This window comes from Vombatus ursinus, unplaced genomic scaffold (assembly GCF_900497805.2).
Source record: "Vombatus ursinus unplaced genomic scaffold, bare-nosed wombat genome assembly UNPS02014181.1, whole genome shotgun sequence".
Classification (NCBI taxonomy): Eukaryota; Metazoa; Chordata; class Mammalia; order Diprotodontia; family Vombatidae; genus Vombatus; species Vombatus ursinus.
The window spans coordinates 1,091,638-1,104,698 of record NW_020953959.1 but is presented as its reverse complement, the minus strand read 5'-3'; positions in this window follow the sequence as shown (position 1 = coordinate 1,104,698).

Here is a 13,061-nt window from a genome sequence, read left to right as displayed (position 1 = left end):
GGCAGTGCCCGGTGGGATCCTGAGCCTTCAGGCAGCTCCAGAGTCCCTGGTGTCCCCTTCCTGCTGCCTGCTGGAGACAGAACCTGTGCTCAGCTGCTTCGGGTCCTCAACATTCCAAGGAGGTGGGGGTGTCTCAGAAATGACGGTCTGCTCGCCAGTAGCCCTCCCTGGCTCTTGCTCAGCTAGGGGACCTTGTTATTTACCCTAATGGCATGGAGTCAGAGAGTTTGTGTCCAGATTCCAGCTTGTTCACTTACTACCTGTGTGACTTTGAGTTCCTTCACCTTGGTGTTCTTACTTGTAAAGTGAGAGACCTGGACTCAGACAACCTCTCAAGTCCCTTCCAGTTCTGTATGTATGATTCCTGGCAGAGTTTCTAAGGCTTGAGTCAGTGTCTGAGTGAAGCCTGGGCTGGGATGAGGGCTGAGATGGTTACAGCTCATCATTTCCCATGCCTGAGGATGCCCTTACAGGCACTGCCTCCATGTAGGATGCAAGGCACCCTGGGAGTGCTGCCCGTGCCCATCCTGGGGGGCTTCTCTTCTGTCCTACCCTACAATACATCACACTGTTCATCATGGGATCAGAGATTCAGAGCAGGAAGGGGGCTTGGAGATCAGCTAGTTCAGTTCTTTTTACAAAAGAACTGAAACCCAGGAAAGTTATTAAGCTGTGAACTCTGTGAAAGCACTCATTTCTTTGTTTCTGCTTGTCTTCCTATCACAGCGCCTGGCACATAGTCGTACTTAATAAAAGTGTTGGTTCTGACTGACTGATCGAGGGACAGGCAGTAGCAGAACCAGGATTCTGACCCAGGTCCTTTGGCTCTGAATCTAGCAGTCATTCCCTTTTGCTAAAGGGCTATCGAAAAATTCTTTCCCTCCTTATCTCCCTCTCTTATCTGATGGGGCTTTTCCCCATCCTTCTAACTGCTAGTACCACCTCCCCACCACTCCCAAATCACCTTCGGGCTATTTTGTGGTTAATTAGTTATTTTTCAGTCATCACAACTGAACCGTTACCCCATTTGGGGTTTTCTTGGCAAAGATACTGGCTTCCCCAGTTCATTTTACAAATGAGGAAACTGAGGCAAATAGGGCAAAGTGACTTGCCCAGGGTCACACAGCTAGTAAATGCCTGAGGCTGGATTTGAACTCAGGAAGGCTCATCTTCTTGACTCTGTATCCACTGTGCTACCTAGATGCCCTATCTATTTTGTGTCTAGCTACAGAGGCATATGTTGTCTCCTCTATAGGCTTACGGACTGTTTCCTCTTTGTCTCCGTATCTCCAGTGCCTGGCACGAAGTGGGTACTAAGCAAATGGTTATTGATCGATTGATTAACTGGTCTTGGTATCAGAAATTCCATTTATCAGGACTGTTTTCACCAGTTCATTACTTCATGGGGCTAAAAGGGAAACAGAGAGATAGATGAAAAACTAGAGACCCATTGCCCGGATTTCTTCTCCAAATTCTGCCATGGCAGAAGGAAATCCTGAGCCTGATATTGAACCCTCGCCTGGGAGGGATGAGATTGGGGTCACCCCAAGAAGTAGCCTCAGGGCTGGGTGAGGTTGATCAGTGGTTTGGAAGCCCAGAGTGAAACTGGACGGCAGGGAGCAGAGCAGCTGCTGCATGGGTGTCATCTGGAAGTGGGTTCCAGGGAAACTGGAGAATGAGAAAGTCAGTGCCAGAGAATGTGAGTGCATCTGGGATGTGGTGTGAGATCCGGAGAGGAGAGTTTGAACAGCCTCAGGGCATGTTGGGCGCACCCTGACAGGCCCCGGGGAAGAGACACGAGGGGACCGAGGCTGCACAGGGCTTACAGTCTCCTTGTCATTTCCTCACCCCCAACCAGTGCAGGACAGAGCAGAGTTAGCAGTGACGAAATGCTGTAGGATCAGATACTCTGCCCAGAACAGCGGAGCTGAATGGTGGAGAACTGAGCTCCTCCCAGTTTCTGATTCCAAAGACAAGTTCCTGAGGGACGCTTGGGTGGCTGAGGGCATTGGGTGATGGGCCACCAAACTAAATTAGGCAGCTAAGAGGTGTGCTGGTGAGAAATGGAATCAAGAAGACCTGATTTTGAATCCTGTCTCAGACACTCGCTAGCTGTGGGACCCTAGGTATGTCATGTAATCTCTCAGCCTTGGTTTCCCTATCTGTAAAATGGGGCTAATAATGGCGCCCACCTCACAGGATTGTTGTGGAGATCAATAAGACGTAGTACCATGTGGAGAGCTTTGCAAACTTTAAAGTGTTTTATAAATGTTTGCTATCATCATCATCATCATCTGTGACTTTGGACAAATTTATTAAGCCGGTTTCCTCATCTACATAAGGGGGATAGTAACACCTCCACCACTAACCTCACTGGATTATTACAAAGCAAATCATATTAAGTGCCTTCTATGAGCCAGGCGCTAGCCATGAGGGAGTCACAGTTCAAAGGAGAGAGGGCAGGTGAACTGCCTTGTCCCCTGAGAAGTACAGTGCATGTGTGAATTGTCTATATTTTTCTCTCCTATTTGCTGACACTCAGTGTTTCTTCTCTCCTTCCTTCTTCTCCACTAAAGACAACTAGATAGCGCAGCAAATAGGGCTGTGGACCTAGAGTCTTCCTGACCAAAGCCTCAGACACTCACTAGCTGTGTGACTCTGGCCTCCAGGAAGCCAAGGGCACTTGAGTGTGGGACAGACGACAAAGATTGACTCACATTCATCTAGTCACTAAGCATTTCTTAAGTGTCTAGGAAGTGCTGTGCAACTAGGTGGAGCAGTGGTGGAGCCTCAGGCCTGGAGTCAGGAAGACCTGAGTTCAAATCTGGCTTCAGGTATTTACTAGCTGTGGGACCCTGGGCAGGTAAGTCTCTTCTCCCTGTTTGCCTCAGTTTCCTCATCTGTAAAATGTGCAGGGGAAGGAAATGGCAAACCACTACAATATCTTTGCCAAGAAAATGAGGTCACGTAATGTCAGACATGATTGAAACGACCCAACAGCAAACGTAGGTTAATGGATTCTGGGCTAGGATGGATGGTCAGTCATCCTCTACCGTCTTTTTTAGGAAAATTTTGTTCTTCCCAAAAACCTGGGAAGTAGGGATGTATTACCCTAGTCCTTCCACTTTCTCCTTTTGGAGGGAGATCAGTCTATACTTTGTGTATATAAAGCTGCTATTTGTCCCTGGAAGAAACAGAACCATTGTCTTGTATACAATCCTTTTTTTTATGTCCTACTTTGTGCATGAAAGTGTTTGTTTTTTCATATTTGTTAAATTCAGAATTTTAAAAATTAAATTAATCTTTTAAAAGTCTCCTTGCTCTACACCTGTTGTGAACAAGTTTCTTTATCTTCTGTTCTTTTTGGGAGCACACAGTCATGGTGAAGAGAACTATCATACATTTTACTATCATGGCAGATTGGCCAACGAAGGCCCAGTCCTGGGAGCATGCCAAGGGGACCTATGTAGTAGATTCAATCACAATAACCACAATTGAGGAGGTAGGACAGCCATCCAAAGAATGGAAAAACTAGAGACTGGCTCATCTCTTGTCTGAGAACCATAGGGTGCTGGACTCTTCCCTCCCCAGTGCCGCCCCTCAACAGCATAAAGATTCTCCCAGAATGTTGAATAGGGCGGGGAAAGTGGCTAGCCGACTTGGTGAACCTGCCTCCAGAAATCCATGATGATGTGTCCCGGAGGGGTCCTGCTCTCCACTTCAGAGTACAAACAGATATTCTCTAATTGTTGCCTGCATACGTGCTCAGGAAACTCTAAGGCTATGAATTTCAAAGTATTGACCTTTAGCAGCTAGGTGGCACAGCAGATAGAGTGCTTGCTGGTCGTAGAGGCAGAAAGACCTGAGTTCAAATCTAGCCTCAGACATTCTCTACCTGTGTGATGCTGAGCAAGTCACTTAACCCCTGCCTCAGTTTCTACATCTGTAAAATGGGGATAATATCAACACCTACCTCCCAGGGTTGTTGTGATTCTCAAAAGAGATAATATTTGTGAAGCTCTTAGCAGAGTGCCTGGTACACAGTAGGCATTACACAGATGTTAGCTATCATTATTATTATTACCAGCTATCATGACCCGCTTTGGAGGAGGGAATCTCTTCATCTGCAGATCCCCTATACTAATGAAATCACTGTAGTCTTATTGTTATTATGAAACACTATTAATATTTTCCTCCACTGAAGTTTTACCCTGATGCCTCCTTGTGATATAGAGATGACCCCACATTCCTGAAGGCCTGACCAGCTCTAGCAGGTCCTACCAAGTGGGAAAGATTTCCTGGCAATGAACTTTGTGTCTGTCTTCTGAGAACCTTCTCCTTCCCAGCATGTCAGCTGCCAGGTGATTAGTTTTTTAGGCCATAGCAGCTCCTGAAAGATCATTTAGTAAGGGGTATGGAAGGCTTTTGATTTGTGTTGGGAGAGGAAGTATCTATCCATCCTGGAGAAATAAAGAGAGACAGGAAGGTGATGTAGTGTATAGAGTGGTGGTCTGGGAGTCAGGAAGACTGGAGTTCTAATCTGGCCTCATACTAGCTGCTCAGTCCTGGGCAAGTCACTTCAACTTTGTCTGTCTCAGTTTCCTCAACTGTAAAATGGGAGTAATGGTACCACTTACTTTCCAGGGTTGTTATGAGGATCAATTGAGAATATATTTGCAAAGCACCTTCGCATAGTAGGCACTTGGTAAATGCTTATTCCCTTCCTCCTTCAATTCATTAAGAATGAATATTTCATTAAAAATTATAGTTTTTTTTCTTTTTTCATTTCATTTCAGTCAATGTTTATTATGCAACTACCATGTTCAAGGCTTTGTGCCAGGTGCTAGGGATACAGAGACAGAATGAAACATTCCTAGCCTTCAAAGGGATTACATTCTGCTTTGTTTTCAAATTAATTTTTATCATAACCCTGGCAAGTCACTTAACTCTATAAAAATGGAGATTGTTGTTTGTCCTTAATTTCTGAAGACCAATGACATGAAGGGTGATGGCTTGACTTGTGAGTGAATTGTATTTAAGTGAGCCAGAGTTGTACAAAGTCATCAGCCTCACTCTCTCTTCCAGAGTCATCGAAGTCCAGAGGCAAGAAAAAAGTCAGGATGAATGGCGATGGCCTGAGAGGCAGTGGATGACCTTGGCATCTTGGCATGACCAAGCGTTAAGCGTTCCACAGCACCCGCTTCAGCCGCCTTCATGGCCATTGGAACAAATTGTTCTCATCTGCCCATTTCACCAGGGAAAGTCTTCACAGCCTTGGGGTGGACATCCCCCTCACTCACCTGTGGTTTTGAGGCCTGTAGCTTACCCTCAACCAGCTTTAGCCCATCTGTCAAGATGATTTACCAGCATGCGGCTGCTGTGCATGCCACAGTTTCTTAGAGCCACAGGTGAGAGTTGGGTGAATCAGGTGGACAGCGAAGGTGGACAAGCATCCCTCACAGCAGAGGTACCAGTCCTACCTGAATACCTCAAAGTGGGGCTAATAATAGCACCTACCACCCAGGGCTGTTGTGATGATCCAAACATCTTAGTCCAGGGCCTGGCACATAGGAGGCTCGGTATAAATGTTAGCTACTGTCATTATTATTGATATATTTCATTTTTATGCCATCTTGTACCAAAGCATAAAAGGAGGAAGAAAAGCAGTTCAGCAGATCCAACCAACAAAGCAGCAGTTGACGGCTTACACAGTCCTTTGAGTCACCCCGAGAAGACAGAGCAAGCTTTCTTTTTTCACCTCTTCTTGGGCCAAGCTTGGTCGCTGTAATTACATGGCATTCAGTTGTGTTTGGTTGTTATTATTTTTTCCATTTGCATCGTCACTGTATAAATCCACTGGTCACTGTATATGTTGTTTTCTTCATTCTGCATTCTTGTATCATGAGGAGGTTGCCTTCACCTGGAGAATACAACATATACACAGATGAGTACCTTTGAGGTAGACTGAAGGGAGAGATGGCATTGCCAACTAGGAGGGAGCAGGGAAGGCTTCATGGAAGAGATGGCACCTGAATTGAGGAAGATGAGGATTCTGAGAGGCAGAGATGAGGAGGAAGTCCATTCCAAACATGGCAGATATCTCGGGCAAGTGCAGAGAAGAGACAAATATGGTCCTGGTTCCCAAACCAGAAAGAGACGGAGCAGAGAAAGAGAACAACAGATCAATTTCATAAATGAAGATTGAGGCAAGCTTTTCAAATAAAATCTTTTCAAGGAGATTACAATACTATGTTCAGAAAATAATTGACTACTATATTCAGAAAATAATTGATTCTGATCAAGTTAGATTCATACCAGAACTATGATGAGGATCCACAGGTTAGAGATTTAGAGCTACAAAGGGTATTTGAGATGATCTAGTTCAACCCCCTCATTTTACATGAGGAGAAGCTGAGACACAGAGCTCAAGGTCATACACATATTACGTAAGTTGTGGAGCTAGGATCTGAACCTCTCATTCCAAAGTAATTACTCTTTCCCATTAGGAAAACATTAAACATAATTAATCATATAAACCACAAAAAATAATAACAACATGCTTATTACAATATATGCTGAAAAAACTTTGCCAAATATCGCCCTCATTTATGTTCCAAGCCAGAGGCATGGAAAGGCCCTTTTTTTAGTATGATGAAAAGTGCATTTTTAAAACTAAGAGCTGGCATTACTTATGTAACCCCACCCCTGGGCATGTTGCCATGGAAACCAGTGGGTTGGAAGATGTACGCCCATGAGTTATAAGTCTTCTGGTTAAAATGGCGACATTGAAGCTCTTGAAGGAGTCCAACCTAGATCTAAAAGGGCAAGAGAGAAGCTTCTCTATCTGGGCTGTACAAGCACACACACACACACACACACACACACACACACACACACACATACACACAGAGCCAGATGCTTGCAGGAGCTCAAAGACCCCAGAAATCAGTGTGAGCTCTGGGAAACTGGACCTATAGTCAGGGAGATCTAGGCCTGGCCTGTCAGAATAGCAGCTGGGTACAGAGCTGACCCTCAGCAGGTTACTACAAAGGGAGACAGGGTCCAGGATCCTTCAAGAGAGCTGAAGTCATCCTTCCTGTCAGAGGCATAGCGGAAAAAAGGGCTAATGCATGCTTTCAGCCTAAATATCAGGGGATCTTCCAGGAGGTCTCTTCTGGGGGCTTGTCAGGACCATCTCAGGGGATGGAGTTGACCCCTGGTTGAGGATTGTTTAAGAAGAAGATGGAGATAGAGTCAAGGCCAGCATCCACATTGGGCCGCCAGAAAGTCAAAACAGAAGTAAAGGATTGTGGTAGAAGGCATGGGCTTGTTTTGGCTCCCTCAACTAGAACTGCAATGGGAATGCATCCAGATTACTGGAGGGACAGGAAGAAAGATGACCTGTGCACCCATCCATGAGTGTAGGAGGGAAAAGAGTCTGGCCCTGGCACAAAGTCCTAATGTAGGAACCAAGGCTAGAGATATGAGTCAACAGAAGAAAACTTTGAGTACAATGAAGAAATGTAGTAGGTTAGTAGGAGCTCAAGACATAAACCTAGAAGAAGAGAGTAATTTCACTATAAATACAAGTAGAGCCTCAGAGAAAAGAATGGGTTGGTACTCCAAGAGTGGCTGATAAAAATAAAGTAAGAGGGGGCAGATAGGTGGTGCAGTGGATAGAGCACCGGCCCTGAAGTCAGGAGAACCTGAGTTCAAATCCGGCCTCACACCAAACACTAGACACGTACTAGTTGTGTGACCTTGGGCAAGTCACTTAACCCTGATTGCTTCAAGAAGAAGAAATAAAGTAAGAAATTAAAAAAAAGAAATCAGAAATTGAATTAAAGCTCATGAGAAAAATATTGGAAGGAGAATAAATAGCTTAGAAGAGAAACAAGAAAAACTTTGTCCAAGTAGAAGGCACAGAGATAGGAACTAGATCTGGAATTTCATTGGCATAAGGAATTTCCCAATGAGGACTACCAATTCCCCTCTACCAATGCAGGTTGGCACTTTCTATGGAAGTTAGAGGCTTAAAGAGTTGTCATGGTACTGAGAGGTAAGTGACATAGCCCTTATATGTCAGTGGTGGAACTCAAACTAAGGTCTTCCTGGCTTCAAGGTTAGCTTTCTTTCCCCCCCAAATCTACTGCCTTTTACTCCCAAGTAGTGGACTTGATGAAAATGGAATGGAGCAAACAAACATGATGAGTCTACCACCACATTTCTCTCTTAGCTGTTCAATATCCCTTCTAAAATATGTCCCCAGAGTTGATGATAATACTCCAGATACCATGGGTGCTATCACACCATCCCTCAATCTGGACATTATATATCTACCTTTTATTTACCTCCCACCCCATCCCCAGTCCTTATATACAGATCACACACTCTACCACTGTGTTGGTATGACCTTGCTTATGGGTTGGTTTGCATTCATCACCAATCTTTGTTCTTTTTTTTTCCTTCATGTATGTATATTCTCTCTCCTCAACTGAATTATCAAAAGGAAAGTCAGAGATATATTTTTTATTTTTGCTGGTGCTCTAAGGTGGCAGATCAGATTAGAAAGATTGGCTGGGACCAACTGTGGAGAACCTAGAGTTCTATATAAAAGGGTTTTTGTCTTTATCTGAGAGATACAAGGGTGGTTTTTGAGGAGGGGAATGGCAGATTGAAAGTGTCCATGTTAATTTGATGGCAGAAGAAGGGAAAAGTCATGCTTTCAGGAAGTCTATTCTCCAGCAGAGCCTGCCTTTACAGAGGCTGCAATGTGCAGAGAAGACAAAATCCCACTGTGCTCATTGTCTACTACCTGCATAAAAAGTCACTTGATTCAGTAAAGATAAATGTCTCTTACAGGATCTTCATTAGAGTTTTTCCTATTCATATGACAACATCACACAAGTTTCCTCAAAAGATGTGGCCACAGAGATCATTTTGTTTAGCAGGTCTGTGATCATTATTATCAACCAAGGCACGAAACAGTGAGGGAGGCTTGCCAGGGTTGTTTGTCACCAACATGAAGGAGGAAGTCCAGGAGAGAATTCAAGTGGAAGAAGGATGAGATTCTAGGGAATGCATGTGACTGTGGTGCAAGTCATAGCCCTGGAATCCAAGGGTCTAGGAGTCCTTTCTTTCTTGTGGCATTGTCCCAAGGCTCACCCCTGGGCACGACGTCTCTGCTGGGTGGGCTGCTCCGCTGGGCTCCTGGGGTTTGTGCATCTCCAAACCCCATCTCCGTCACCAGTGGCAACTTTCTCTTGATCTCTCCTTTCTTTGCCAGAGGTCACTTACTTTGAAGCTTCTTGCTTCTCTGTATCTGAGTCTGTATCTGTCTAGTGCCTGTGTCTCTGTTCTCTCAGCTGGGCCTTGAACTGTCCGGCTGCTGGGCCGAGTGTCTCCAGAGCACTGCTGGTAAATGTTTAACAACTGGCTTCCCCCTCCTGCAAAATACACGTTGGACATACTTTTAAGCTTAATCCTTAACATTGACATTTTCTCCATCACTTTTAAAAGTCTAGACAATCAGCCAAATAATAAACCAAGCCCTGATTTGCAATATTTGCTGATTTATGAGGTGTAAATACTCATAACAAACACTCATTGGGCATTGTTGCTGGTGCCCCCTGGGTGTCTCCCTCTGGGTGAGCAGCTCTGATACTGGCTATGACATGATCAAGATGGAGTGAGGAGGAAGGAAGGAGGGTAAAATTCCCCTCATCACTCCCAGAAGTTGAAGGAAGCTGAGCTCTTCCTTTACGACTGGCTCCAGCTTCAACTGATGAACCCTGGCTCTTTGCTGGGCTTGATTTGTTTTTGTTGTTCTTCCTTCATTCTCGAAGAGGACCAATGACATCAGGAAGGTGATGTCTGGACTTACATGTGAATTGTTTTTAAGTGAGGCAGAGCTGTGCAGAGTCATCAGCCTCACACTCTTTTCTAGGGTCGTAGGAGTCCAATGGTAAGACATAGGTCAGGATGGCTAGTGATGATCCAGATGCAACGGGAGACCTTAGCCTCTTTAAGCTCTTTCCCAGGTGCCAGTTTGTCTGAGGCAACACCCATTCAGTAGTTAAAGGGTAAGTAAGAATTGAGGTAACAATTTATTGTCACAAAAAGTCCTGGGTTTAGTTATTACAACCCCCAAGGAGTTTGGCCAATTTTATTCTATTCCCTCCATACCTTCAGTAAACCCTGTTGCTGCTTCTGATCTAATCAGATAGGGTCTTTTCATACTTCCTAGTGGGATTACTGGTTCTTAACACTGTTACCACCTCAACATCTTATTATTTGTGATTACATCCCAAGACTGATCAACTTGGGGGAAGGGGTGGGGACTCAAGTTCCCTCCATCCTCCCCTACCCCATATACAAAGTAATTTCCAAGATTCTGAGTAGGGCCATTGGACAGTAGATTGTCCACAGTAGCAATAGTGATTTTCATTTGATTGTCAGTCCCTAAGCGAGAGGAGGGAATGGGTGTAAAATGGTCATCAGAAGGACATGTGACTAGAGAAGGTGGGTTGGATATATGGCAAGACTAAGAGATAAGCACACGATAATGTGCAAGTGCTCTGAGGAAGACTAGCAACACATTGAGCTGACCACCTGAGGAGGGTTCAAAGTCATATAGGATGGGAAGGCAGGATAGATTGTATTCTGCACCATTAGGAATAGCCATATTGACAACACCACAGGTCCATTGATGTAATTGAATGACAATCAAATTGATTAATGCAATTTGATGGCAGTATGTGGAATGATTGGGGAAGGGAAGAAGGAGGCAAAAAGATCAGTGAGGAGGCACATAGGAATAATCCAGGCATGAGGCAATAAAGACCTAACCTAGGATAGTAGTGGTAGGAATAGAAAGAGATAGATGTGAAAAAAGAGAGAAGGAAGGAAGGATGAGAAAGGAAGGGAGGGAGAAAAGGAAGGAAGGAACAAAGAAGGGAGGGAAGAAGGAGAGGAGGAAAGAAAGAAGAGAGGGAAGGAGGAAGGAAGGAAAAAAGAAAGAGAGGGAGAGAAAGAGAGGAAGAAAGATATGAAAAGTGTTTTGAAGGCCGTATTGGAGGTGAGAGAGAGGAATCAAAGATGATTGGTATTTCCAACACAAAGAAAAAGAAAACAAAACAGTGCCTGCCTTAGAGGAGTTCACATTCTACTGGGGGAGGCAACATGTAAACAGATGAGTATAGACATGGTTATTGGAGGAGAGAGAGACGAATAAGAAGTAGGGGAATATGGTGTCAGGAAAATCTTCTTGTTGGACATGGCCTCTAACTTGAGCCTTGATGGACGGAATGAGCCTCTGGGATGGAATCTAGGGATCCTAATAAGTTGAGGTGAGAAGGAAGTGCATTTCAGGCATGATGCAAAAACATGGGAGCAGGGGATGAGATGTAATGATTGGACCAATTGATTAGAACATAGAATACGTGAAAAAGAATGATAATGAAATAGCCTTAAAAGGTAGCCTGGAGCCAGATGGTTAAAGATATTAAATGCTAAAGTAAGGAGTTTGTATTTTATCTTAGAAGCTTATAGAGAGCCAGTAAAGCTTCAGGGGCAGAGTAGTGACATTGGGAGGATGGACTGACAAGGGGAGAATCTGTAAGAGGGGAGTCCTAGTAGGAGGTTGTTGCAATAATCCAGAGGAGGAGTGATGAGAATCTGACTGTGTGAGGGGAAAGGAAGTGATGGTTGTTCAAGATGTTGAGGTAAAACCCACAAGACTTGGCAACCATTGCATCTATGGATTGGGGAGAGGGAAGAACCAAGGATGACTCGGAGATTGCAAAATTGGGTGACTAGAAGGATGGTGGTGCATGTCAGCTTGGTTAACAGAGATGATGGTATTACTGCTGACAGATATTGAGAAGTCAAGAGTGAGAATTGGTTTGGGGTGGTGGGAGGGAGGAGAAGTGGGGTGGGAATTGGTCAAGACTTTGGTTTTGTACAGATTGAAATTGATGTGGCAGAGGAGAGTCAAGTGGAAACATCCAACCAATCATTTGGAAATATGAAACTGGTGCTCCAGAAAGAGGTCAGGGCTTGAAAGAATTGTCTAGGAACCTCTTTCAAGCATCCAACTGATTTAAACTGTGTACAACTCCCCAGAAGCCTGAGTCATATCAAAGTCATACAAATTATCACAGTACCTTAGGACCAAGAGGCAGGAATAAATCAGGCTAACAGTTACAACAACTTGAATTCACAATTTTAATCTAGTTCCTGGTACTAGTTTAAGGTGTTCACTGCCTTTGGTATCCCCACTGTGATACTGGTAAAGATTTAACTGGCCAGCATTTATTGATTTCCTGTTATTATTCTGTAGTATAAGATGTCTTAAATGTGTTTGGTGAGGTTGCTTTATCTATCTTTATGTCACACATAGTAGGCACTCAATAAATGCCCATTGAATTGCATTTGCCTATTGGATTAAAACACTTATTTGAATTGACTCAACACCTTCTCCACCCCTTCAGTTGGCTCTCCCTCCTGATTGGAGGGTTAGAGGGTGGAGCAATAAACTTCTGCCAGAGCCTTCCTTTATAGTGGACTCAGATCCGAATTGGCCAGCTAATTCTCCATTTTCCATCAGCTGGACATCCTAGCCCCTTCTGCCCCACCTTCTTTTCAGCTTCTTTTTGTGTATTGTCTTACCTGATTAGATTGTAAGCACCTTGAAGGCAAGTACAGTTTTTCTTTTCCTTTTTTTGTATCTCCAGCTCTTAACACAGTGCCTGGCACATAATAGGCACTTAATAAATGTTTATTGAATATAACAGTATAACCAATCAAGCAACAAACATTTATTAAGTACCCACTGTATGCCAGATACTATGCTAGGTTCTGGAGCTATAAAGACAAGAGTGAAATAGTCCCTGCCCTAGAGGGGATTATATTCTATTAGCAGAGACATGTCCACATATGATTATGTACAAAATTTGGAATTGAACCTGTAATTTCACTGGTGAAAGGAACTTCCAGGTGAGGAAACTCCTGCTAACAATGTAAGTGGGCACCTTGTCTGTAATTTATAACCTTACAGAGCC